Below are 5,000 nucleotides of genomic sequence, written 5' to 3'. Positions count from 1 at the left end.
TGCGTGTGCGTGTGTGTGTGTGTGTGTGTGTGTGTGTGTGTGTGTGTGTGTGTGTGTGTGTGTGTGTTGCAGCTGGTGAATGTGTGAAGTTGAATGTGTCATCGCTCGGATACCGTTGACTTTATGATCCAATTATCACCGCCAGACAGTGGACCTGTTACTTCCTCCTGAGAAACACACACACACACACACACGCACACACACACACACACACACACACACACACACACACACACACACACACACCGCAGCCCATTTCCTCCTGAGACATAGGTTGCGTTCCGAATCTCATCCTCTTTCTTTTTTCTATTCTACATACTACATCCGACGATAAAAAGAATCTAGTTAGGATGCAGTAGGCATACTATTGGGACATACTTTTTCTCTCTTATTTCATCATAACATTGCGCCTTGATCTTGCCTCTTGCTTTTATATCCGTCGCATCCCCGTTTGTTTTCATATGGAGGCTTCGTCGATGTGACGTCACTTCACGTGCGCACTGGATTGTGGGTCAGAATCGCCCAAATAGGATGCACTTTTCAACACTAACAATCTTGGCCGCATGAAGTAGGACATCCGGGTACTTCTAACCATCCTAAATCTGGCCACAAGAATCGGGACATCCTAAATCTTTTTTCTACCAAACTATATAGTAGAAAGTATGAGATTCAGAAAGCAACCAAAGTGTGAGAAACAGAGAGATGGGATACATAGTCAATGACATCATCACACTCAAAGGTTTTTATCCAATCAGTGACCAGCTTGGTCCTGGTCGTCTATACAGTGCTGTTTGAAAGTTTGTGAACCCCTTGAGCATTTTGTAATTGTATTGTGTTTAATTCATTCTTATCAATACCAGTATGTTTCATATGAAATAACAGATGTTTGTTTTTCAAATCAACATTTTTCTTTTCCAGAAATCAATTGTTAAAAGAGATGATACAAATTATTTGCCAACTGTTGTATCTGTTAAAGTGCTCAAGGGGTTCACAAGCTTTCAAACAGCACTGTATATATATATGTGTATATGTGTATATGTACAAGCTTTCAAACAGCACTGTCTGTATGAGACTTTTAAAGTCATAAACCATCCAAAGTACTGAATACAGCTGTGTTTTGCATAAAGCACATCTGTGTGTTGTTGCTGCTAGGAAAGAGTCATTCAAAGGTGCATGTGTGTATTGTTTTGATGCTAAAAACAGTTTTGAAATGGGATTGTTAGGTTTTGTTTCAAGAGTTTCATTTTGCCGTATCAGTTAGAAGTTTATCTCCATGTGCTTTGTCTCATTCGGCCTGTGTGTTAAGTTCTGACACAGAGACACAGTCTGTAACATGTGACACAGAGACACAGTCTGTAACATGTGACACAGTGAGACACAGTCTGTAACAGGTGACACAGAGACACAGTCTGTAACATGTGTGTAAACGTTCAGCAAACACTGTAAAACTCATAAAGTTATGGATTGATCTCTGAGGTCGTTTCTGAAACTGGATCTGACGTCTGACCACGTCAAGAGGCTAAATCTGACCAACGCCCACCACTCCACCTACGCTCAGACAGAGGGTGTGTGTGTGTGTGTGTGTGTGTGTGTGTGTGTGTGTGTGTGTGTGTGTGTGTGTGTGTGTGTGTTTGTCTCAGTGTGTATGTGTGTGTGTGTGTGTGTGTTTGTCTCAGCGTGTGTGTGTGTGTGTGTGTGTGTGTGTGTGTGTGTGTGTGTGTGTGTGTGTGAGTGTGTGGTGCTGAATGCTTGATGACTGTCTAACTTACTAAATTAACTACAGCTGGGAGATTCCTTTGTGTGTGGGGGGGGGGGGATTCCTCTGTCTCTGTGTGTGTGTGTGTGTGTGTGTGTGTGTGTGTGTGTGTGTGTGTGTGTGTGTGTGTGTGTGTGTGTGTGTGTGTGTGTGTGTGTGAGATTCCTGTGTGTCAAACCACCTGCCTTCACAATGACTCTCTGTTTATCCAGAGAGAAGAATAGGAGAGGAGAGCCTTGACCCCACAGCAGCTGAGACACACACACACACACACACACACACACACACACACACACACACACACACACACACACACACACACACACACACTACATACTAAAGTACAGAAGAGTTTTAGTCTTATTACTACACTACATACTAAAGTACAGAAGAGTTTTAGTCTTTTTCCAACACTACATACTAAAGTACAGAAGAGTTTTAGTCTTTTTACTACACTACATACTAAAGTACAGAAGAGTTTTAGTCTTTTTACTACACTACATACTAAAGTACAGAAGAGTTTTAGGGCCACAGGCAGGAGAGAAAAAAAAATCAGATAAGGAAGATATTTTTTTCATTATGTCGAGAAATGTCAAGAATAAAGACGAATACTCCAAAGTGCTATTGGAGTTAGTGGGGCATTTATGTATTTACAGCATACTATAATTGACCTGCATGTATTGGGACATCCTAAATCTTTTTCTGGCATACTAAATAGTAGGGAAGTATGGGTATTGGAACGCAGGGAGAGTTTTGTGCAGCTGATAATAGGCTTAATCAACTTTGTGTCAACTGGTTTGGTGATGGGTTGAATGTAACAGACATTCATTTATGAGAAGGTTACTCACTGTAGCTTTAAGGTTTCCTTTCTGCAGCAACATGACTGATGAGTTATTCTCTGTCAAAGAGATACTACAGCAACTGCTCTGTGACATGTTAGCCATTGCTCCCATTGTTCCCATAGCTGTGTGTGTGTCTGTGTGTGTCTGTGTGTGTGTGTGTGTGTGTGTGTGTGTGTGTGTGTGTGTGTGTGTGTGTGTGTGTGTGTGTGTGTGTGTGTGTGTGTGTGTGTGTGTGTGTCTGAAGGACAGTTACTTACAGCAGTTGTTGAGCAGATTAACGTTTCCCTGCAGAGACAATGTCTGACTCCATCCCTATGAACACGCACGCACACACACACACACAGCACACACACACACACACACACACACACACACACACACACACACACACACACACACACAGACAAACACACACACACACACACACGCACGCACGCACACACACACACACACACACACACACACACACACACACGCACACACACACGCACAAGCACACACACACACACACACACACACACACACACACACGCACGCACGCACGCACTCACACACACAGACACACACAGAAAGACACACACACACACAAACACACACACGCTCAAATAATTTGTGTCATCTACAGAAAGGCCCAGTCCTCTCTCTTTGACTTTAAACACACTTAGAGTCATATTTTGGTTGCGTTCTGAATCTCCTCCTCTTTCTTTTTTCTATTCTACATACTACATCCGACGATAAAAATAATCTAGTTAGGATGCAGTAGGCATACTATTGGGACATACTTTTCTCTCTTATTTCATCCTAACATTGCTCCTTGATCTTGCCTCTTGCTTTTATATCCGTCTCATCCCCGTTTGTTTTCATATGGAGGCTTCGTCGATGTGACGTCACTTCACGTGCGCACTGGATTGTGGGTCAGAATCGCCCAAATAGGATGCACTTTTCAACACTAACAATCTTGGCCGCATGAAGTAGGACATCCGGGTACTTCTAACCATCCTAAATCTGGCCACAAGAATCAGGACATCCTAAATCTTTATTCTACAAACTATATAGTAGAAAGTATGAGATTCGGAACGCAACCTTAGTTTCTAATTGTCATGGTCTGTCTTGTTTGGGTGGTTTCCTGTTTTATTTTGGTAGTTCTGTCTTGTTCCTCCCCATGTCCTGTCAAGCTTCCCTCCTGTGTGATTGCTGCTCCCTCCCCTAATGTATAGGGGTGGGGGGAAAAAATCGATTTTCCGATTAATATCGATTCTCTCTCGGACGATTCTGAATCGATTCAGAAAAGTTAATAATCAATTTATTTTTTTATTTTTTATAATTTATTTTTTATTTTTTTTGTAAATACTAATACTTCCTGCGCCATTGCGCATGCACACACCACACATGTGCGAGTTGTTTCCAAAGTGGCTTCAAAAGGGCTGAGAGCAGCAAACCCATGTGACCTGCACCGGCTTTATCTCTGTTAGGTTTTTGTATGAGAGCTGAATTCCAAGCCATACTTTTTGTACAATGTGTTGAAATGACATAGAAAATAATAGATAATAGAATAGAAATCCTATAGAAACATGATTTACGAGATTAGAAATAAAATAAAACTGAATCGGTTTAGTTTTTACATTCTTCCATATTGTGTTGAAAGCTGCATTGATTATTGCACTGTTCATAGAAAGTCATATTTGTGACAAGAAAAGCTTTTTCTCTAATACAATATTAGAGAAGGTAATTCATCTGTTGATTGTATTTAATAATCATTACAAAAGTAGGAAGTGATTAGCAAACTGAGGAGCAAACTCAGATGTGTATAAATATATTTTTGAAATTCACACATGGGTATGTACATAAAAAATGTTTTGCATTGAGATGCATTGAGAATCGATTTTGAATCGAATCGTTGACCTCTGAATCGGAATCGAATCGAATCGTGAGGTGCCAAGAGATTCCCACCCCTACTAATGTGTTACACCTGTGTCTCGTTGTGTCTGGTATATATACTCCTTGTGTTCCTTTGTTCCTGGTCTGTGCATTATGGTTTGTCCTGTCGTTGGTGGTGATTCTCGGTCCGTGTTTCATGTGTACTGCGCTCTCTCTCTCTCTCTCTCTCTCTCTCTCTCTCTCTCTCTCCCTCTCTCTCTCTCTCTCTCTCTCTCTCTCTCTCTCTCTCTCTCTCTCTCTCTCTCTCTCTCTCTCTCTCTCTCCTCTCTATCTCTCTCTCTCTCTCTCTCTCTCTCTCTCTCTCTCTCTCTCTCTCTCTCTGTGTGTTTTGCCTTTTTGCCTTGGGAGTTTTTGTCATTGTTTGAGCCTCAATAAACTACTTTTTACTTTTTACTTTCTGCATTTGGGTCCTGCCTGCCTGTCTGCCTGTCTGCCTGTCTGCCTGTCTGCCTGTCTGCCTGTCT

Source organism: Ammodytes marinus (assembly GCF_949987685.1).
Source record: "Ammodytes marinus genome assembly, contig: scaffold_208, whole genome shotgun sequence".
NCBI lineage: Eukaryota > Metazoa > Chordata > Actinopteri > Uranoscopiformes > Ammodytidae > Ammodytes > Ammodytes marinus.
This window is presented reverse-complemented; position numbering follows the sequence as displayed.